This window comes from Petromyzon marinus, chromosome 43 (genome assembly GCF_048934315.1).
Source record: "Petromyzon marinus isolate PM22_M1 ecotype Great Lakes invasive population chromosome 43, UKy_Petmar_22M1.pri1.0, whole genome shotgun sequence".
NCBI classification, from domain to species: domain Eukaryota; kingdom Metazoa; phylum Chordata; class Hyperoartia; order Petromyzontiformes; family Petromyzontidae; genus Petromyzon; species Petromyzon marinus.
The window spans coordinates 16433604-16457472 of NC_133709.1; the positions used below are offsets into that span (position 1 = coordinate 16433604).

Here is a 23869-nt window from a genome sequence, read left to right on the forward strand (position 1 = left end):
CGCCACCACCATCACCACCACCCACCACCATCACCACCACCATCACCACCACCATCACCACCACCATCACCACACTCCAGGCGGCCTCACTTCTCTTGACATTTTTTGAAAGTCAAAGTGATTTCCTGCTCAACTTAGCGCCGAGGCACCGGTTGCCCATCGCCAGCTTACCCGCCCTGCAGAGCTAATGTTGGAAATTCCACATTCCTATGGCGGGGGGCAGGGGAGAGTCTACCCACAGAAAAAAAACCATTGGGCTCCGCCGCACGATGGCAATTCATTGTATCGACAATGAGAAAGAGGGACGATGGATCAACCACCCCCCCCCCAGCCTCCGCCCCTCACGCCCCGCAACGAGGATTTGACCTCGCGAGCGGCTCGCTCTCCCGGTGAGCCACCCCGACCGGTTAGGAGCGAGAGGAGCGTGGAGTGGAGATCGACGCGCAGATACACACATGGAGACCGCCGAGGAGGAGGAGGAGGCGGGGGGGTGGCTGGAGGAGGAACCCGTGAGCGACACGCTCCACTGCTCGTGGTAAGAGACGGCCCAAAGGTGCTTTCCCATCGCTAACCACTGCCGCCGGAGGTGATGCGGCTCGGATACAAATTAGCAGCCGCTCTTGAGGGGCGGGGACGGGGGAAAGGCGGCGTAGCGGTTAGCGCACCGCGCTACGAATCCGGAGAGACCCGCGGATTCAATTCCGGGCCACGGCTCAAATCGGCGGCGAGCCGTGGCCCGGTACCGAGAGGCAGCGACGAGCACGGTGAAGCACGGTGAAGCACGGTGAAGCACGGTGAAGCACGGTGAAGCACGGTGAAGCACGGTGAAAACAACCGCCATGACCCCCACAGGAGTGGAGAAGCTCTCATCCGGCAGCGGACTGACGAAGGCCTGTAAAACGTACGCGTGGAATGTCCCTACCAATTACCAAATGGCCGATGCTGTGGGATGAACGCTTTAAATTTCACGCCATTTACCCCCACCCTCCCCCCCCCCCCCTTTGTAACGGGCCCCATGGAATCCATCCGCGGACCTCGCGGGACTTACAGGGTACCCCGACCACACGTCCGGCTGATCCGTGAATGTCGGCGCGACCCCTCGACCACGCACGGGCGACCGCCACAAGTTGACCGGACAATTCCGGCGTCGCTCGCGAAAACCACGACGCAAGAAACGCGCGCCATGACGCGCGCGGCGTTCACCTTCACCCTCTCGCCGCTCTCGTCACCGGCAGCTCCGCTCGCCCGTCTGCGAACCCGCCCTCTTCTTGGGCCCCTGTGCCCGCCGAACGTTCGCAACAAAACAAAAAAACACCGCGAGCACAACTCCGCGGCCGGACGGACCCGAAGCGCGCGCGCGGGGCCTGACGTGCCCCGGCCACCCCGGCCGCCCCGGCCGCCCCGGCCGCCCCGGCCGCCCCGGCCGCCCCGGCCGCCCCGGCCACCCCGGCCGCCCCGGCCGCCCCGGCCACCCCGGCCACCCCGGCCACCCCGCCACGCGCGACCCCCCGCCGTCGAGTGCCGGAGTGAAAGGCGCGGGAACCACACGGTGGCGAGCGTTCCGCTCGGGAGCGCCTGCGCTCACCGCGATCTGGCGGACGCGAGACCAAGAGTCGGCCGCACGCGGACGGAGCCGGACGGAGCCGGACGGAGCCGGACGGAGCCGGACGGAGCCGGACGGCAAACCCGACCGCCGCGACGCGGGACAGATCCTCCCAGCGAGCGGCCTGGCGGACGGACGGACGGACGCTCCGGCGAGACTGCCGCTCTGCGCGCCGTGGAGTTTTGCCGTTTGTGGGTTCCGCTTCGTGCGGGGAGGGGGGGACGGGGGGGGAGCCCCTCCCCCGGTCCCGCATGAAAGGCGGCGCTGGTACTCGTGGCGACTGCCGCGGATTTTTGTTGTTGCTGTAAACTTCCTGCTGGTCGTATCGGCAGTGGCAGGCTGTGCGTGTGGTGTGACCAGCAAAGAGAGCGCCCACAAAAACACACAAAGATAAAGGTCCCCACGTGCAGCCTTGAAAAGACTGTTGGGACAAGTGAGGGTCAGCGAGCACCTATTAAGGCCGGCACGGCGGGCACGACAGGGGGTGCGTGGCCAGAACCACACCCAGCCGCCTTTGTCTCCCCAGTGGTGATGTATACACCGCACGAGGTACTAAATTGAGGCTGCGTAGGGCAGTGCACTTACTGCTACACTACCGCTCGAATACCAATACCCGTCAATTCGCCACTAAGTGACGTCACCACGGGGCCTGTGCGAGGCTAGGGGCCCTCTGAGGCCACGTGCAATGTCGAAGGCTCGCTGACAGGAGGAGGTCTCGGGACAGATCCAGCAGGTGCCATGGGTTGGTTGACTGAGATGACCGGCGATGCACCACCGGCTGTACCCCCTACTGTGCCAACTTGCTGCATTTTAGCCGCCCAGTGCTCCGCTCGTTGTTGTGAGCGTCGCTCCTCTGCCCTCCGTTGTCATTGCGCCTCCTCCACAGAGGTCGATCTTAACCCCGCTGGGACCAGTCGTCGGCAAGTCCACTCAGCTCCACATCTTCCTGTACCGCATCAGTCTATTATCTTCTTCGGTCCATGTCGCGCCCGTTTAGCCCCCTCTATCCGGCCAAACAGAAGCTGTTTGGGCATGCTGTGGCTGGGCTTCTGGGCGACATAACCCGGCCAATGCAGCTTTGCCTGCCGGGCAGCTGCTGGAGGAGCTCACCGATGGGACCGTGTCCAGATCTTTCAAGAATTTGTGAGCTCCTCACATAATCCAGCCTGCTGGTTAAACCCAGGATGGATCGTAGGCATGCCAGCCTGAATGTTTCTAACTGGCGCAGATGTTCCATTAGAGGGGTCCACGTTTCGCAAGCGTGGAGAAGGGAGAGCATGACTGTAGCCGAGAAGACCCGAAGCTTCCTGCAGAGCGACAGACCAGGTAGTTTCCACATAGCATTGCGCAGCTGATGAAAAGATAATGCCGCCCGGCTGATTCGTAGTGAGACCTCTGCTATCAGACCGGAGCTGGTCAAAAGCACACTGCCCAGGTAAGGGAAACTCTCCACTCTCTCTGTAACTGCTCCATCACCAATGGGGAGCTGAGGGGGTGGATTGTTTAGTGGCATAATGTACCAGGCAGGTGTTTAGTTTTGGTGGGGCTACCGCTCCTCATACACAAGCACATAGACAAACAAAGACAGAGATCCCCCCCCATATAGCCTTAACATACTGTTGGGGCAAGTGCTTTCAACTGTGGAGAATGCTCACACGATATCAACACCCGCCACTCCTCCCCTACGGTATCTGTCTCTCAACGTAACGAACAAACGTGCTCATTTACGGAGCTTGCCGCGACGAGAGAGAGAGGGTTGGCTCCGGGCCTTCCTCCAAACACGTCGGGAAAAAAAAACATCTTCATACGTATAGAACTGCAGAGCAACCGTTGCTGGCGCTGGCGGGCTCGCCCGCCTGGCCAGCCTCACCGCTCGCGGCCCTCTTCCCTTCCCGCTCGGCGGACGCCACGCGCATCGTTGGAATGTTCGGTCTGCGCCAATGAACGTAACCGTCGGCCTGCTCGTGGCCAAGGGTCGCGTTGGGGCCGTGCGGCCCCCCCCCCGAAGGCTTGTCGTGTAGAAAGCGCGGCCGCGTGTTTTATTATTTCTTTACCACCACCACGCAGAGGGAACAACGTGCGGGGGGTGGGGGGGGGAGGGCAGGGAGAGTTGTACGTACGCAGAGAGGCCGACTCCCGAATGGAAGACTCTTCTTCCTCGCCAACGGCTTTTTTCGTGCCGTTCAGTCTTTTTTTACTGTGGCTGGCAACGCAGGGTGCAAAAAGAAATTCAACGAACCTCCAAAGTCTGCAGCATCGCTTCTGACACCCCTGCGCTCCCGTTCCCATCCCTTCTTCGCTCTCGTTTCCCGTCCAACAGATCCTCGAATCTACTCGCCCTCCCCCCCCCTCCCCCCACCCACCCCCACTTCTCGTGTTGCTCTCACGAGGGCGACACGAGAGGCGGGGACGAGCGACGTGGCTCGGCGCGACAGATCCCGCTGCGGAAGGCGCGACGGGCAAACCGAGACGGGCCGGCCCGCACGCTGCCGGTGAACCGCGCACGACTCCCGGGGTCGCTAGCGGCTTCTGCGCGGCGCGAGGGCCAGCTTTGATGAAGCCGCCGCTTCTGCGTGATGCGGACTTCACGAGATGAGATCAAAGGGGGGGGGGGGGGGAGGGGAGGGGGAACGTCTGCGGGGTTTTTGTGCCGTGTTTGGCCGCCGCGATGATTTTCACGCCGCCGTCCGTGTGCCCGCCGGGTTTTTGCCGACTTTGCAGCAGTGGCTGCGCCGTGCCGATTGGGTCCCGATTAGGACGAAACCGGTCCAAGCTGCTTATCTCTGCAGCGCTGCTTTGATGGCGAGCCAAAATACACGTGGTCACGAGATGTTAACCACCTCGCCTGGTATGCAGGAGGTCGTGGGTTCGATCACGACCCTGACGCCTGCTGCTATATACTCGGAGTCTGCGTGTCTCTCTCTCTCATCATCACGGTGGCTATGAGATGTTGACTACCTCGCCTGGTCTACAGGAGGTCGTGGGTTCGATCACGACCCTGACGCCTGCTGCTGTATACTCGGAAGTGTGCGGTGTCTCTCTCTCTCTCTCTCTGTCCCCGCGGTCGCGTGGATTTTTCCCGGGGTGCTCCGGCTTTTCCCGCGACATTCAGGCACAACGGCACGCGTTCGGAGTATTTGGCTGCCACAAATGCCCACGCGGTGATGAGCCACCCGCTCGTGGCCAGGACGCTTCTGAAAAGGGAGCTGCGCAGCGGCTCAGCGGGGGGGGCCTTAACCTGGTAAAACACTAAGTTTAGGAAGAGGAGGAGGGGGGGGGATTGTGGAAGCGGACTCGCAATGCAGTCCTTCCCGGGACTGCTGGTGACGCGCGAACGCCGGGTGTCCGACACACCGCGAGCATTCGCCTCGCCCGCGCGGCGTGCCGCTCCAATCGGGCATCGAGGCGGCGCTCGTCTCCTGCGTGCAGCCCCGAGCCAGTGGTGGCGGCTCCTCATTCCTACGGCTGGGGGGCGAGCACATCCACCGGGTCAACCGCTGTCCACTCCCCCACAAGGCGCCACTAGTTTCACCGACCCCCGACCGGGATGCGCACTCACAACCCCGCCGAGACCTCGGTCCGGCTCCGTGCTCCCTCGCTGCTCGTTCCATCGCGTTCGCTCCGGAAGCCTGAACACGACACCGCCACGGCTCAAGCGCACCCCTCGGTGCTCAGGCAGCGGTGGGAGAGGCGGCGCTGTGGTTGGCGCGCTGCGACGAACTCGGCGACCCGAGTTCGGCCAAGCTCACAATCCATTTTTTATTTTACCAGATGAGACCTGGCCGCGAAAGGTAGCGCACCAACAAAGTGGCTCATCATCCACGTGGAGACGTATGGCAGCCAAGATACCCCGAACGCGTTGACGTTGCTTCGAAATGTGGAGGGGAAATGTGGAGGGGAAAAGAACGGAGAAAGATCCACGTGACCACGGGGAGAGAGAGAGAGAGACACGCAGACTCCAAAAATACAGCAGGCGTCAGGGTCGGGATCGAACCCACGAACCTCCTGTGTACCAGGCGAGGTAGTTAACATCTCCCAGGCACCGTGATGATGATGATGATGAGAGAGAGACACGCAGACTCCAAAAATACAGCAGGCGTCAGGGTCGGGATCGAACCCAAGACCTCCTATATACCCGGCGAGGTAGTTAACATCTCCTCGCCACAGAGAGACCGCAAGAGGCTCAGAGGTGCTCGCCGCGTGCCGCTGAACGCCGCTGCTGAATGCCACCCCGCACGGCTGTGCGTTTGAATCGACGCTGGCTGTGCAGAGCTTGCAAACAGCGCATCCCCAAACGCCCAAGCGCCGCTTCCAATGTGCCGGGATAGCGGTGGTAATAATAATACTCGTAATGATAGTCATAATTATTCTCTGTGCATGGTGATTTCTCGCAGGAGGGGGGGAGGGGGCAAAGGTCGCGATTGTTCCACTCACATCTGCGACACACGCGCCACTGCCAGGCCACCCACTCACCCAGCCACCCACTCACCCAGCCACCCACTCACCCAGCCACCAACTCACCCAGCCACCCACTCACCCAGCCACCCAGACACTCACTCACCCAGCCACCCACTCACCCAGCCACCCACTCACCCAGCCACCCACTCACCCAGCCACCCACTCACCCAGTCACCCACTCACCCAGCCACCCACTCACCCAGCCACCCACTCACCCAGCCACCCACTCACCCAGCCACCCACTCACCCAGCCACCCACTCACCCAGCCACCCAGACACTCACTCACCCAGACACTCACTCACCCAGCCACCCACTCACCCAGCCACCCACTCACCCAGCCACCCACTCACCCAGCCACCCACTCACCCAGCCACCCACTCACCCAGCCACCCACTCACCCAGCCACCCACTCACCCAGCCACCCACTCACCTAGACACCAACTCACCTAAACACCCACTCACCTAGACACCCACTCACCCACTCGCCTAGACACCCACTCACCCAGCCACCCACTCACCCACCTACCCACTCACCTAGACACCCACTCACCCACCCACCCACTTACCCAGCCACCCACTCACCCACCCACCCACTCACCCAGCCACCCACTCACCCAGCCACCCACTCACCCAGCCACCCACTCACCCACCCACCCACTCACCCAGCCACCCACTCACCCAGCCACCCACTCACCCAGCCACCCACTCACCCACCCACCCACTCACCCAGCCACCCACTCACCCAGCCACCCACTCACCCAGCCACCCACTCACCCAGCCACCCACTCACCCAGCCACCCACTCACCCAGCCACCCACTCACCCAGCCACCCAGACACTCACTCACCCAGACACTCACTCACCCAGCCACCCACTCACCCAGCCACCGACTGACCCAGCCACCCACTCACCCAGCCACCCACTCACCCAGCCACCCACTCACCCAGCCACCCACTCACCCAGCCACCCACTCACCCAGCCACCCACTCACCTAGACACCAACTCACCTAAACACCCACTCACCTAGACACCCACTCACCCACTCGCCTAGACACCCACTCACCCAGCCACCCACTCACCCACCTACCCACTCACCTAGACACCCACTCACCCACCCACCCACTTACCCAGCCACCCACTCACCCACCCACCCACTCACCCAGCCACCCACTCACCCAGCCACCCACTCACCCAGCCACCCACTCACCCACCCACCCACCCAGCCACCCACTCACCCAGCCACCCACTCACCCACCCACCCACTCACCCAGCCACCCACTCACCCAGCCACCCACTCACCCAGCCACCCACTCACCCACCCACCCACTCACCCAGCCACCCACTCACCCAGCCACCCACTCACCCACCCACGCACTCACCCACCCACCCACTCACCCAGCCACCCACTCACCCACCCACTCACTCACCCAGCCACCCACTCACCCAGCCACCCACTCACCCAGCCACCCACCCACTCACCCAGCCACCCACTCACCCAGCCACCCACTCACCCAGCCACCCACTCACCCAGCCACCCACTCACCCAGCCACCCACTCACCCAGCCACCCACTCACCCAGCCACCCACTCACCCAGCCACCCAGACACTCACTCACCCATACACTCACTCACCCAGCCACCCACTCACCCAGCCACCCACTCACCCAGCCACCCACTCACCCAGCCACCCACTCACCCAGCCACCCACTCACCCAGCCACCCAGACACTCACTCACCCAGACACTCACTCACCCAGCCACCCACTCACCCAGCCACCGACTGACCCAGCCACCCACTCACCCAGCCACCCACTCACCCAGCCACCCACTCACCCAGCCACCCACTCACCCAGCCACCCACTCACCTAGACACCAACTCACCTAAACACCCACTCACCTAGACACCCACTCACCCACTCGCCTAGACACCCACTCACCCAGCCACCCACTCACCCACCTACCCACTCACCTAGACACCCACTCACCCACCCACCCACTTACCCAGCCACCCACTCACCCACCCACCCACTCACCCAGCCACCCACTCACCCAGCCACCCACTCACCCAGCCACCCACTCACCCACCCACCCACTCACCCAGCCACCCACTCACCCAGCCACCCACTCACCCAGCCACCCACTCACCCACCCACCCACTCACCCAGCCACCCACTCACCCAGCCACCCACTCACCCAGCCACGCACTCACCCACCCACCCACTCACCCAGCCACCCACTCACCCACCCACTCACTCACCTAGCCACCCACTCACCCAGCCACCCACTCACCCAGCCACCCACCCACTCACCCAGCCACCCACTCACCCAGCCACCCACTCACCCAGCCACCCACTCACCCAGCCACCCACCCACCCACTCACCCACACACCCACTCACCCACCCACCCACTCACCCAGCCAGCCACCCACCCACTCACCCAGCCACCCACCCACCCACTCACCCAGCCACCCACTCACCCACTCACCCACCCACCCACCCACTCACCCAGCCACCCACTCACCCAGCCACCCACCCACCCACTTACCCAGCCACCCACTCACCCACCCACCCACTTACCCAGCCACCCACCCACTCACCCAGCCACCCACTCACCCAGCCACCCACTCACCCAGCCATCCACTCACCCAGCCACCCACCCACTCACCCAGCCACCCACCCACTCACCCAGCCACCCACCCACTCACCCAGCCACCCACCCACTCACCCAGCCACCCACCCACTCACCCAGCCACCCACCCACCCACTCACCCACCCACCAACCCACTCACCCAGCCACCCACTCACTCACCCAGCCACTCACCCAGCCACCCAGCCACCCACTCACCCAGCCACCCACTCACCCACCCACTCACCCAGCCACCCACTCACCTAGCCACCCACTCACCCAGCCACCCACTCACCCAGCCACCCACTCACCCAGCCACCCACCCACTCACCCAGCCACCCACTCACCCAGCCACCCAGCCACCCACTCACCCACACACCCACTCACCCACACACCCACTCACCCACCCACCAACTCACCCACCCATCCACTCACCCAGCCACCCACCCACTCACCCAGCCACCCACCCACTCACCCAGCCACCCACCCACTCACCCACCCACCCACCCACCCACCCACTCACCCACCCACCCACTCACCCACCCACCCACCCACCCACTCACCCAGCCACCCACTCACCCAGCCACCCACTCACCCACCCACCCACTTACCCAGCCACCCACTCACCCAGCCACCCACTCACCCAGCCACCCACCCACCCACTTACCCAGCCACCCACTCACCCACCCACCCACTTACCCAGCCACCCACCCACTCACCCAGCCACCCACTCACCTAGCCACCCACTCACCCAGCCACCCACTCACCCAGCCATCCACTCACCCAGCCACCCACCCACTCACCCAGCCACCCACCCACTCACCCAGCCACCCACTCACCCAGCCACCCACCCACTCACCCAGCCACCCACCCACTCACCCAGCCACCCACCCATTCACCCACCCACCCACCCACTCACCCAGCCACCCACTCACTCACCCAGCCACTCACCCAGCCACCCAGCCACCCACTCACCCAGCCACCCACTCACCCACTCACCCACCCACCCACTCACCCAGCCACCCACCCACCCAGCCACCCACCCACTCACCCACCCACCCACTCACCCACCCCCCACTCACCCACCCACCCACCCACTCACTCACCCACCCACCCACTCACCCACCCATCCACTCACCCACCCACTCACCCACTCACCCACCCACCCACTCACCCACACACCCACTCACCCACCCACCCACTCACCCAGCCACCCACATGGTGTTTGTCGCACATTCTCAATAGAGAGGAGCAGTGCACGGGCAGACAGGACCAAATAACAAAACGTGTCGGCAACGACGTCTGTCCCAGGGCTGGACGAAGAACCTCGCGACAAGCAAACGGAGTGACAGCGGTGGCGGGATTAGTGACATGGGGGGGGGGGGGGGCGAGCAGCAGCAGCAGTTACAACCGATGGAAAGTTACCACTGAAGGCCGAACGAAACACAAGTGCCTCGGGGGCCTACAAGAACCTTAAGTCCGGCCCTGCCGCCAGCGATGGGCTGTTGCAGCAGAGCGGACCTCCGGGATCCCCTCCGAGTTGGGACTCCGCTGCACAGAGTGAATGGGCAGCAGGGAGCAGCAGGGGGCAGCAGGGGGCAGCACTTCCCTTCACCCCGCCTGCCCCAGGGTGGAATTGCTCACCACCGCATGACAGTCGAAGAACCCGATGGTCGTGTTTATTCTCACAAGCTGGAATTTTGCCAAGTAGTGTAGAAATCAAATTTAATGAGGCTACGTTTTGATTTGTGCGTGGGTGTGTGTGTGCTGTCACCGAGGTGAGACCATCAACTGACTGCAATACGAGAGAACCCGGATCAATCTGTCTGTGCAAGGCTCTATGCGAGTCGATGGGTCTCTGCGTGAGTCTATGGGTCTCTATGCGAGTCTATGGGTCTCTGTGTGAGTCTATGGGTCTCTACGTGAGTTGATGGGTCTCTACGTGTTGTTGATGAGTCTCTACGTGAGTCGATGGGTCTCTATTCGAGTCGATGGGTCTCTATGTGAGTCGATGGGTCTCTACGTGAGTCTATGGGTCTCTGTGTGAGTCTATGGGTCTCTACGTGAGTTGATGAGTCTCTACGTGAGTCTATGGGTCTCTAAGTGAGTCGATGGGTCTCTATGCGAGTCTATGGGTCTCTACGTGAGTCGATGGGTCTCTATGCGAGTCTATGGGTCTCTGTGTGAGTCTGTGGGTCTCTGTGTGAGTCTATGGGTCTCTACGTGAGTTGATGGGTCTCTACGTGAGTCTGTGGGTCTCTACGCGAGTTGATGGGTCAATGAGAGTCGATGGGTCTCTACTCGAGTTGATGGGTCTCTAAGTGAGTTGATGGGTCTCTATGTGAGTCTATGTCTCTCTATGTGAGTCTATGGGTCTCTACATGAGTCGATGGGTCTCTACGTGAGTCGATGGGTCTCTATTCGAGTCGATGGGTCTCTATTCGAGTCGATGGGTCTCTACATGAGTCGATGGGTCTCTACGTGAGTCGATGGGTCTCTATGCGAGTCTGGGTCTCGGATGCGCGTCGATGGGTCTGTATGCGAGTCTATGGGTCTCGGATGCGCATCGATGGGTCTCTATGCGACCGTCACTGTTGACCTTTCTCCACGGCACGGTTCCGTGCAAGGACACGCGGTAGTTCTTAGTCGAATGCGGGGTTGAATCGCGGGTGGCCTCAACTCGATTCGGTGCCAGCGGTGCCAGAGGTAAAAGTGGTTCCGCGCAGTCAGCGCACGCCTCGAGCCAACCCAAGTTAATGATTACGCAGGTGAAACAAAACCGTTACTGCGAATGAGATTGTAATTATTATTATTTTTTCCTCTTTCTCTTCGGGTCACGCGGCGGACCCGCTCGCGGCTCGCCACGCGACCGACCTCTGCTTATTTGCACAACCTCCACCACCACCACAACCACCACCTCCCCTACCACCTCCACCACCTCCCCTACCACCTCCACCACCACCTCCACCACCACAACCTCCACCACCACCTCCCCTACCACCTCCACCACCACAACCTCCACCACCACCTCCCCTACCACCTCTGCCACCACAACCTCCACCACAACCTCCACCACAACCTCCACCACCACAACCTCCACCACCACCTCCGCCACAACAACCTCCACCACAACAACCTCCACCACCACCACCTCCACCACCACTACCGCCACATCCGCGGTGCCGCCGTTAGTCGTGGGCCACAGCCGCCTCGCATGAAACCGCGACGAGCGTACCGCGGAATTCGCTCGCTCGCGCGAGCAACTGCACCAATGGGCACCAAAGTTTTCTGATTCTCGAGGTGCAGTCTGTTCTCCGATAACGCCGCGTGGTTTTCACAACAGCGAATCGGATACAACGCGATGATGATGATGATCGCAATTTCGAGCGAACAGAACGTCGCAGCGCGAGCAGGGACAAGCGGCCGTACGGCTGCCCCGGCGTCGCATCATCATCGTCACGCAAGCCATTGGGATGCTGCTGGATTCTGCTTCGGGATGTTACCCACGACCTTCCGGTCTTTGCTCGACCAGCGGACGCATCCCGCTGGGTTGTGGCAGACCGTGCTTTACCCCCTACGTCATATATTATTTATGATAACGCAATTTTTCCATAACGCGGTGTTCTTCAGGGACGCAACAACTGCTACCACCGCGCGATACGAGAAACACGACCGCATCTGCTGCAAATCAGTGTCGGCACGAAAGGCTCCTCCGCCTGCCGTGACACGGGGAAACCTCCAGGCGACGCCGACGGTGGTGGCTGCCGTGATCGAGGGAGGAGTGTGCGAGCGTGCGTGGGGGCGTTCGTGCCGTTCTCAGAGCGCAACGGCTACCGCCCGGGAAACTAAAACTACCTTCATTTTATTTTGCCAGGCAAAGCCTCACTGACCAATACAGCAGCTCTTATCCCCGGAAGCGAGCCGGCCATCGCAAACCACAGCTCCACGAGGTGGCTTCTCACGTGGAAAATTTATCGCGGCCAAATACCGCCAACGGGTGACGCCGGCGCAAAACGTGGAGGGGATGGGGAGAAAAAAAAAAACCCCCCACGAAAATCGACGCGACCACGGGGAGGGAGTAACACCGCAAAGCCCCAAATATACAGCGGGCATCAGCAGGGTCGCGATCGAACCCACGGTCCCCTGCACACCAAACGACGGCAATAACACCTCGCGGCAGGGGGCGGCGGCGCCTCTGAACATCCCAACCGAGTAAAACGGCCCCCGGCGATTCACTTTAAGGCAGACGGGCGCTCCATATTTCCCCGGTGAACGCGCGCCGCGGTGTTAACCAGGGCGGCGAATGCACGACTGCCGTCATGGCGTATGGCCGAGTCGGGCAATGGGAGTTGGGGGGTTCTGAATGCCGCGAACGCTTTCCGGATCGTTTGCCGCTCGGCTCACGGCACGTTGCGGGGACAGACGGCACGGCGACACGTGGGGGGGGGGCGGGGGGGGGGTTGGCCTCTCGCTCGGGGGGGGGGGGGAACCACGGCGCCATGGAGAAAGCGCCGCCAACAACACTGTGGCGGCCAGAGGTTTGGTGGAGCCCGTTCCACCGGCCTAATCCATCGTGGCCGCCAAGCTAGCGGCAGATGCGTGAGTGCGTTAGCGTGAGTGTGTCAGTGTGAGTGTGTCAGTGTGAGTGTGTCAGTGTGAGTGCGTTAGCGTGAGTGTGTCAGTGTGAGTGTGTCAGTGTGAGTGCGTTAGCGTGAGTGTGTCAGTGTGAGTGTGTCAGTGTGAGTGTGTCAGTGTGAGTGCGTTAGCGTGAGTGTGTCAGTGTGAGTGTGTCAGTGTGAGTGCGTTAGCGTGAGTGTGTCAGTGTGAGTGTGTCAGTGTGAGTGTGTCAGTGTGAGTGCGTTAGCGTGAGTGTGTCAGTGTGAGTGTGTCAGTGTGAGTGCGTTAGCGTGAGTGTGTCAGTGTGAGTGTGTCAGTGTGAGTGCGTTAGCGTGAGTGTGTCAGTGTGAGTGTGTCAGTGTGAGTGCGTTAGCGTGTCAGTGTGAGTGTGTCAGTGTGAGTGCGTTAGCGTGAGTGTGTCAGTGTGAGTGTGTCAGTGTGAGTGCGTTAGCGTGAGTGTGTCAGTGTGAGTGTGTCAGTGTGAGTGCGTTAGCGTGAGTGTGTCAGTGTGAGTGTGTCAGTGTGAGTGTGTCAGTGTGAGTGCGTTAGCGTGAGTGTGTCAGTGTGAGTGCGTCAGCGTGTGTACGTTAGCGTGAGTGTGTCAGTGTGAGTGCGTCAGCGTGTGTGCGTCAGCGTGAGTGTGTCAGTGTGAGTGTGTCAGTGTGAGTGTGTCAGTGTGTCAGTGTGAGTGCGTTAGCGTGTGTGCATCACCGTGTGTACGTTAGTGTGAGTGTGTCAGTGTGAGTGCGTTAGCATGTGTGTGTCAGTGTGAGTGTGTCAGTGTGAGTGCGTTAGCGTGAGTGTGTCAGTGTGAGTGTGTCAGTGTGAGTGCGTTAGCGTGAGTGTGTCAGTGTGAGTGCGTTAGCGTGAGTGCGTTAGTGTGAGTGTGTCAGTGTGAGTGTGTCAGTGTGAGTGCGTCAGCGTGTGTACGTTAGCGTGAGTGCGTCAGTGTGAGTGTGTCAGCGTGTGTGTGTCAGCGTGTGTGTGTTAGCGTGTGTGTGTCAGCGTGTGTGTGTCAGCGTGTGTGCGCGCTGCTGCGCTACGAACCCGGCTAACCGAGCTCGATTCCCGCTCGCAATGAATAACAGTCGGCGAATATTTTAACCGGTCCCGGGCCTCCCTCCAGGTCGACTCAGCCTCAAATGAGTAGCTGGTGCGGTGTGTAAACATCGCCACTGGGGAGACAAAGGCGGGCGGGCGTGGTGCTGGACACCCACCCCCTCGTGTGCCGTGCCGGCCTTCATAGGTGCTCGCTAACAGCGCTTGCCCCAACAGTCTGTTAAGGCTGTACGGGGGATCTTTGTCTTTGTTTGTGTGTGCGTGCGCGTGTGTGTGTGTGTGTGTCCCTAAGCTGCTTTCAGAACAGAACAGTGAACATCTGCCCGTCGCCCTGGCCCGGAATTTCAATTTGGCAAACGCTTTGGCGATGAAGAGAGCAGCACCGGCGAGACCTCGGACGCCAACGTAGAAGACGAAGAAACCTCAACGGCCCCGACGAGTCGTGCCCAGCGCAACGGGCGACGTCGCGGTGGCTGGGAGATGTTGACCACCTCGCCTGGTATACAGGAGGGCGTAGCTTCGATCCCGGCCCCAACGCCTGCTGAATATTTGGAGCTTGCGGTGTCTCTCTCTCTCTCTCGCTCCACTGCGGTCGAGTGGATTTTTCTCCGGGTCCTCCGCTTTTTTTTCCCCTCCAAGTTCAGAATCGACGTCACGCTTTTTTTGAGGATGTGGCTACTGCTATAAATCTCCACGCGACGACGATGATGATGATGATGATAAGCCCACTTCGTTGAGCTATCATTTGTGATCGCCAGGTCGCTGCTGAAAAAAAGCTATATATATATAGCTCGGTGCGGGCCTTACCAGGTTAAAAAAAAAAAGCAGTTTATGGTTTTAGTTCGGCACGAGCAGCAGCAGCAGCAGCAGCAACCCCCGTGGGTTTATTTCTGTGCGTGTGCCGAGGGCGTGGGTATCCGACGGACAGGAAAGCCGCTTTCAACGTCTCGGCGCGACTTCCAAGAACGGAAACCGTCGCCGCGGGTCAGCCCAAAGGGCGTCGTGGTCCACGCTCGTAGAACGGGGGGGGGGGGGGGCGCTACCCGGCCCCGGCGTAAGGGGGGCCAGGGGCGGCCGGGCCGAGCCGCAGGAGGCACGGGAGGGGAGAGGCACGCGGAGCGAGGAGGCGGGGGCACGGCACTCCGTCTCAACGACTCGTCTCCCGCGGCGGACGCCATCTCTCAGGGCGCCGCTCCCGTCTCTTAATGTCGGCCCCCGGGGGGGGTGGGGGGGTGGGGTGGGGGGGTGGGGGGGGGGGTCCCGACCGAGATTTTTCTGCCGGGTTTCGCTTTGCGGAATCAACCCGGCGGCAGAGACGGTGGCGGGGGCAGTGGGGGGGGGAGCGGTGGCAGGAGAGACGGCGCTTCTCACCCCCCCCAGCGAGCGGGCCCTTTCCCCACAGCACGGGGGGGGGGGGGGGCAGCCGTGCCTGCCGTCTGTCATCGGGGCTCAGGAGGGTGGAGGGGGGCTATGTGATGAGCAGACACACACACACACACACAAGGGGGGGGAGGGGGCCCTCGTTCGGAGCGTTGACGAGTTGAGCGAGCATCCTGGAGACCACGCTTGGCCCGTCACTGCTGAGACTCGCCCCACTGAGTGACGGGTCACGTAGAGACCCGCAGACTCACAGAGAGGTACGCGGACTCGCTCAGTGACACGGCGACTCCCGCAGGGACCAGCAGACTCACAGGCACACGTAGAGTCGCAGAGACGCGTGGTGCGAGCGTAGTCCGATTGTGCGAACGTCCTTGGCTGTGGACAAGGACTCTCGCCACGGAACAATCCGCACGCGGCAGTAATTCACACCCGGCCAGGGCGGCCCTGCTGGATTGGGACGGTGAACACCAAAAATCACCGCGGCAGCGGTCGCCGTCGCTCCGTCCCGGGACAACCGCAGCAAGTTGAGCAGCGGAACGAGAGCGGGGGGGGGGGGGGAGAGGGGGGTGTATCGTTGAGCTGCACAAAACCACCACCACCACCCCCCCCCCCCACTCCGACCACTCACTCGCATCTCACTTCATCACCGGGGGGGGGTGAGGTGGCGGAGGGCGAGGGGAGACTTCATCTAATAGAGGCGGCGGCGGTGGCGGCAGCGGTGGCGTGGGCGCAAAAAAACAAAACTGAGCCGATCCTGTGAACCCTTGACCCCCGCGGAAGAGAATGGGGTCCATTCCATGGCCAATGAAGCGTGCAGCGTCACGTGAACTCATTCTCATCACGTGGCTCACCACCACCACCCTCCCACCCACCCATCCTGCCACTCACCCACCCACCCAGCCTGCAACCCACCTAGCCACCCACCCAGCCAGTCAGCGACCCACCCCTCCCACCCGCCAACCCACTCGCCCACCCAGCCATTCACTCAAACAGCAGCCCACTCGTGGATTACGTCCACGGCTCCGCCAACCGCGGTCGGATCGATCCGCTGCCTCGCTCACAAAGTTCCCTCTTCATTTTCTTTTGCCACCTGGCCGTACAAACTTAATCAAGCCACCCGACGACATCATCATCAGCAGCAGCAGAAGCAGCCATGGTCGTCGATCCACCGCTGGATGAAGGCTTCCCCAAGCCCGTCACCACCTACTTGCCATCGCTGACACGTTGAAGCTTGCTGCACCAGGCTCGCAGCTTCTCTTTCCACGAAAACCTCACGCTACGCAGGTCCCGGACGGCCGTGCCCTGCCACGCACCTCGACCGATCGGGGCAAAACGATCTTACCATCGGCGGAAGCGCCTAAAGACCGACATGACGTCTACAGCCCTTTGTCAAGCCACTGCTGGTTGAAGGCGTGCTAATGCTGTGTCGGTCAAGGGGGTTTTTTTGGCCGTACTTCACCACGCCGGTCAGTGTGGGTGGGTTGGTGAAGGGGGGGGGGGGGGAGGTGCGGGAGGGTCGCCCAAAACCTGGCCTTCATCCAGCAGTGGACGGATCATGGCCGATGACGGAAGCGTAGGCCGAACGCGGCCCGTTCGTCAAGGAGTGCAAAACAGCGCATCTGAAAGCGCCGCACGGTGCGGTGTCCGTCTTTGTTCGTTGGTCAGCCAAAAGCCGCTGCTGCGGCCGTCTGGAACGCTCTTCCATCCGATATCAACTAGATTGAAAAACTCCTTTCTTCAGAGCTCCTTTGTATTGTTCAGTTTGCCGTCCTTCCCCGCACCTCCGATTGGCGCCGTTGGCTACGTACGCTTGATACGTGCGGCGCGTCCGAGCCATCGCGAGCCATCGCGAGCGTGCGTGCGAGCGTGGGCGGCATCATGTAGAAAGGGAACCTTTGAACCGGGCTCTCTGAGCGAGCGTGCCGCAAGAGAGAGAGAACGCACCTCCGAGCCCACGCCAGGGGTCTCCAGAGACGCTGCCCGAGTGTGGGCACGAGAACCACTCCCCCCCCCCCACCACCACCACCACCACTGAGACAAGTCCCATCCTCCACGTCGCCCTGGAACGATCGGTGGACCCACAGCCTGCGCGCCATGCTGCGTGGAGGTTGTTATTTCGCCGCTGTGGGTTTTCTCCCAGACTCAGACGTAACTGGTATTGGCCAAAACATCCCAGTGCTGAGAAATTACCTGCAAATCACTCAAATGGGATCACACAGCAGCAATTAACGATTTAAAAAAACTTTTTTTTCCCAGGCAAGGCTCCACTGAGCTCCGTAGCCCTTCTTCAGAAGCGACCTGAGCTTTAATCCGGGACTCGCTCTGGCGATCAGAGATGATAGCTCAGCGAAGTGGCTTATCAGTCATGTGTAAAATGTACAGCAGCCAAAAATGTGGAGGGAAAAACCAGAGGGCCCGGGGAAAAATCCACGCGACCACAGGGAGAGAGAGACACCGCAGAATCCAAATATACAGCAGCAGGCATCAGGGTCGGGATCAAGATTGCGAGTGTCTATCGGTCTCGATGCGAGTCCGTGGTGTCTATGGGTCTCTATGGGAGTCCGTGGTGTCTATGGGTCTCTACGTGAGTCCGTGGTGTCTATGGGTCTCTATGCGAGTCCATGGTGTCTATGGGTCTCTACGCGAGTCCGTGGTGTCTATGGGAGTCCGTGGTGTCTATGGGAGTCCGTGGTGTCTATGGGAGTCCGTGGTCTCTATGGGAGTCCGTGGTGTCTATGGGTCTCTATGCGAGTCCGTGGTGTCTATGGGTCTCTATGGGAGTCCGTGGTGCCTATGGGTCTCTATGGGAGTCCGTGGTGTCATAGGTCTCTACGCAAGTTCGTGGTGTCTATGGGTCTCTACGTGAGTCCGTGGTGTCTATGGGTCTCTACGGGAGTCCGTGGTGTCTATGGGTCTCTATGGGAGTCCGTGGTGTCTATGGGTCTCTATGGGAGTCCGTGGTGTCTATGGGTCTCTATGGGAGTCCGTGGTGCCTATGGGTCTCTATGGGAGTCCGTGGTGTCTATGGGTCTCTACGCGAGTCCGTGGTGTCTATGGGTCTCTATGGGAGTCCGTGGTGTCTATGGGTCTCAACGTGAGTCCGTGGTGTCTATGGGTCTCTATGGGAGTCCGTGGTGTCTATGGGTCTCTACGCGAGTCCGTGGTGTCTATGGGTCTCTACGCGACTCCGTGGTGTCTATGGGTCTCTATGGGAGTCCGTGGTGTCTATGGGTCTCTACGTGAGTCCGTGGTGTCTATGGGGAGGTACAAACGGAGCCCATCCAGCGGAAATCAGATTCCATCGAAAACCCCGTTGCCCCAAACATCACCGCACGCACACAGTCATCAACTCGCTCCGTTGCTTTTCAAACATCGCGCGAGAGTGAGAGGGAGACAGAGTGAGAGGGAGACAGAGTGAGAGCGAGCGAGAGAGAGCGAGAGAGAGTGAGAGCGAGACAGAGTGAGAGCGAGCGAGAGAGAGTGAGAGCGAGTTTGAGCGAGCGAGCGAGAGAGAGAGCGACGGAGAAAGAGAGAATCGCATCGCCGGAAGGGGGCCAAAACAGCTTTGACAAATGCAGAAAAAAAACATCCGCGGCATTGTGCCCCCTCGCTCCAGTGTCGTGGGCAGAGCCCCCTTCAGTCGGAGAGAGGGCCCCAGGCATTATTCCCTCGTGAATGGACCACACAAACGAATGAATGGGTGGATGAAGAGCCGCTGCACTCTGAATCGGCGCGAAAGCCACCACGATCACAGAGCGAGTCCCGGATTAAAGCTCACTCCTAAGGGCACACGCAAGTTGAGTTGTTGTTGTTTGTTTGTTCTGGCTCGCGCTCGCTCTGGCTCTGGGCTCTCCGGGCAGAAAGCCCAAATGCGAGTTTGAATCGTGGGGGTCTGACAGACAGGAACAGCGAAGCGGGCCGGGTGGTTGGCCCAAGAGGGTGGAGTGCGGAATCCGGCACCGCCGGGACAACCGGGAATCCGCTCCGGGTTACAGCGGCTGCCCGCGAGTTAAATCGGCTTCGGTGAGCGTCTCAGCGCGGCCACCGCCGACCGCGCAAACCAAAGAGACGGAACAACCCTGACCCCGCTGACGTCACTTGAATTCGGTTGAATTCCCGCTCTGAGAAGTCCCGGGGTCCGGCTCGTCACGCTACGAACCCTCGCCGCCGCCCGTCGCAGGTGGCTTTGTAACGTCCACGACGACGGGCGGACGACGACGACGACGACGACGACGTGCCCTCTGCGCCGCGGCGCGGGAAAACAACGCCAAAGCAAAGAGCGGCGAAACGGACGGGGGCGGGGGGATTGGCGGCGGGGGGATTGGCGGAGCGACGCGTACAGTGCGCGCGCGTCTTGGCACCAGATGAAAACACGGGGCAGATTTACAACACGTGTCACAGCCCGGCGTGCGTGCATGCGTGCGTGAATACCACGCCGATGACCATAATGCGCCCCTGTTTTCCAGTCCCCTCATTGCATTGGTTCACCCACGATCCTACGGTCTACCCCGTTCTCATTGCACGACGTCAGCCTGCCACTCTCCCTCCCCGTTTCCTCTCCCACGCTCTCTCACCCCCTGGTCCCCTCAGGCCTCCCCCCCCCCCCCCCACTTCGCGACTCCTCCATCATCGACGGGGGTTGTTAAACGGTGACCGGTTGCAAAAAAAAAAAACGGTCACCGTTTTACAGAATCGGCGACCCGTTGCCGTCAGGCCGAGTGGAAGCGCCGCGCCGATTCCAGCGTTGATTTCAGCGAAGGAAGGCACCGCTAGGACCTGCCACGAGCGCCGGGAGATGTCATCCAGAGCGCGTCGCCCCTCGGTTTTCTGGATGGCGGCGCCAGCACGCAGGTTACCCGTAAACGCGGGGAAACCCGGTGTGGGTAGAGTCCCAATCGTTTGAACCATGCCCGGACGTGCGCTCCGGAGAGAGGAGAGAGAGAGAGAGCGAGCGCTGGCGGCCGCTGCTGTGTATGGGCGAGGACCGTACCGGACACGCGTCAGTGTGTGTGTGTGCGTAAAGACGCCCGCACGCATCAGTGTGTGTGTGTGTGAAGACGCCCGCACGCGAGAGTGTGCGTGTGTGTAAACACGAGCTCGCCGCAGGCCAACAGGCCGCAGGGGACCGACGCAATTAGCCGGGCGGACGAGCCCGGCACAAACGGCCGGCGGAGCCGCGGCCACGAGACGTAAACGCGGCCAAAGCGGCCTCTCCGAGGGACGCGTGGCAGCGGCGGCGAGTGGGGGGCGAGTGGGGGGCGAGTGGGGGGCGAGTGGGGGGCGAGTGGGGGGGCGAGTGGGGGGCGAGTGGGGGGGCGAGTGGGCGGCGAGTGGGGGGCGAGTGGGGGGCGAGTGGGGGGCGAATGGGCGGCGAGTGGGCGGCGAGTGGACGGCGAGTGGGGGGCGAGTGGGCGGCGAGTGGGGGGCGAGTGGGGGGCGAGTGGGGGGCGAGTGGGGGGGCGAGTGGGCGGCGAGTGGGGGGCGAGTGGGCGGCGAGTGGGGGGCGAGTGGGCGGCGAGTGGGGGGCGAGTGGGCGGCGAGTGGGGGGCGAGCGGTGCGCGCCGTACCGCTCGTGATCGCCCCTCGCCCAGCCGGCCCGGCACCGCCCTCGTGCCGATCGCGAGCGTGGAGCGCGTCGCCCGGTGACGCCACCACCGCCCTGGCGGCGGTGCACTGGCACGGCCAGCACGGCAGCTCAGCTCACTCCGTGTCACCCCCCCCCCACCCACTCACCGCGACGTTTCGGGGGAACAGGTCCTAAAGTTGTGCTCTGAAGAATAAAGCGTTCGCGAGCTATGGACAAGGCTCACTGCCTGAAACATCGCCCGTTACACCCACGGTGCGGCCGACGAACGTGTCGGGATTCTCTCCGGGGAATCTCCACGCGCCGCATCGCCGCCTCGTGACGATGCGTCGCGATCACCGCGCTCGCCAAAACCACCTGGGCACAGCAACGCCGCTGGATCGCGCGAAACCCACGAGTGGCTCGCCCCCTCCGCCTCTCCTTCACCTCCTCGCCCTGGAGGGCAGCGGTGCCTCGAACGCTCGCCCGGCGAACACGGAACCGCAAGCGTGGTCTGTCGCAGCGGCAGGGCGGTCACAACAACGCAGTGGCCGTCATCACCACCACCACCGCCACCATCACTACCGCCATCACGACAACCATCGCTACCAACGCCACCACCACCACCGCCACCGCCACCGCAACCCGGTACATGTGGAAAACCTCCCATGGCGGGGGGGGGGGGGGAGGTCCCAGAACATCTAAACCCACAAACACACAAATCCCTGCAGCGTATCTTCTAAATATCAATTCAAACCTATTCGAGTACCTCAACTCAAGGGAGGGGTGAGGAAGGGGGGGGGGGGTAACCCCCACAGCCGCCCCCCCCCCCCCTCCACTTGGATTAGCCACCGCTGGCGCTGCCGAGTGTATGTGCGCTCACACGCAAAAGACAAAGGTAGCCTGTGTGGCTCACACAGACTGTTGAGGCAAGTGCCGTTAGCGAGGACGTAACGAGGGCCAGGGCAGAACCACGCGCCCCAGTCGATTGTTTTACACGCCGCAACGATTTTTACATGGCACGTCTCTTCACGGTTCAGCGCTAGCCGCTGTGCCACTGAACCAGGGAGTTACGAACGAGTTGGGTTCCAGAGGTCTGTTCGTAAGTCGATTTGTTCGTAATTCCAACGTTACTCTCTGTCGATTCCATATACGTTGTACGGCGTGTACACTAAACACGGGGAATGGCTTTAAAAGTTGTATAATCTCCTGCGGATGTAGATGCCACTGGTTCTTGACGTTCTGCAGATGTAGATGCCACTGGTTCTTCATGTTCTGTAGATGTAGATGCCACTGGTTCTTCACGTTCTGTAGATGTAGATGCCGCTGGTTCTTCATGTTCTGTAGATGCCACTGGTTCTTCACGTTCTGCAGCTGTAGATGCCACTGGTTCTTCACGTTCTGTAGATGTAGACGCCACTGGTTCTTCACGTTCTGTAGATGTAGATGCCACTGGTTCTTCACGTTCTGTAGATGTAGATGCCGCTGGTTCTTCATGTTCTGTAGATGCCACTGGTTCTTCACGTTCTGCAGCTGTAGATGCCACTGGTTCTTCACGTTCTGTAGATGTAGACGCCACTGGTTCTTCACGTTCTGTAGATATAGATGCCACTGGTTCTTCATGTTCTGCAGCTGTAGATGCCACTGGTTCTGCGCTTGATTTGCGAGTTTTGAGAAATTCTGAATCCCGGTTTGGCCACCCCGCCGGGCCCCCCGCTGAGGTCACCTCAAGAGATTGCACAAGCAGTGCCTCTTGACCTCTGAATCAGAGTCGGCCGACCCCGGGTGACCCCGGGCGACCCCGGGCGACCGGCCCGGGCGACGGGCCCGGGCGACGGGCCCGGGCGAGACGTCGACGCGGGGGTAATGTGCGGAACGGCCGGTGGGTCCACGGGGCCCGGTGTCGCGTTACCGTGCCAGCAGCACGGGTGGGGGGGGGAGGGACAGCGGGGGGGGGGGGGGGGAGGACGGCGTGCCGCTGGATTTGCCGGCTGCGTCTGTCCGCGGCGCTCGCTCCGCTGATCCACCCTAAGGCGGCTTAATCCCACGACAAAAACATCGCAATCCCCTAATGAGTAGCGAGGGGGGAGGGGGGGGGGCGCGGGGATAGCCGACGAGCGGCGGCGGCTCTGCAGCCTGCCGGGGCGACGCCCGTAACCCCGGCGGGCTGCACGGCGGCAGTGGTGCACACTGGCAACGACCATACACATTATATACATATATACATTATACACATATATACACATATATACACTATACACCATATATACATTGTACATATATACATTATACATATATATACATTATACATTACACATATATACACTATACACATATACATTATACACATATACATTATACACATATACATATATACATTATACACATATACATTATGCACATATACATTATACACATATACATTAAGCACATATACATTATACATATATACATAGACATTATACATATATGCATTATACATTACACGTATACATTGTACATATACATTATACATTTATACACATATACATTATACACATACATTATACATATATACATTATACA

The 23869-nt window shown here is 60.9% G+C and overlaps 1 protein-coding gene across 6 annotated transcripts in view; it reads right to left on the reverse strand.

The window, feature by feature from the left end:
- Nucleotides 1–23869, reverse strand: part of LOC116957809 (protein 4.1-like) — a 95531-nt gene that overhangs the window by 54828 nt on the left and 16834 nt on the right. For 3 of the 6 annotated variants that reach the window (XM_076073858.1, XM_076073853.1, XM_076073857.1), the window contains exon 1: nt 1586–1780. The exons of 1 other annotated variant lie outside the window; for it this stretch is intronic. The gene's annotated coding sequence lies outside the window, so the exon portion shown is untranslated. Of the gene's footprint in view, nt 1–1203; nt 1313–1585; nt 1781–23869 lie in introns of those variants that run through there. 2 more of the 6 variants (XM_076073859.1, XM_076073856.1) reach the window with 2 other exon arrangements.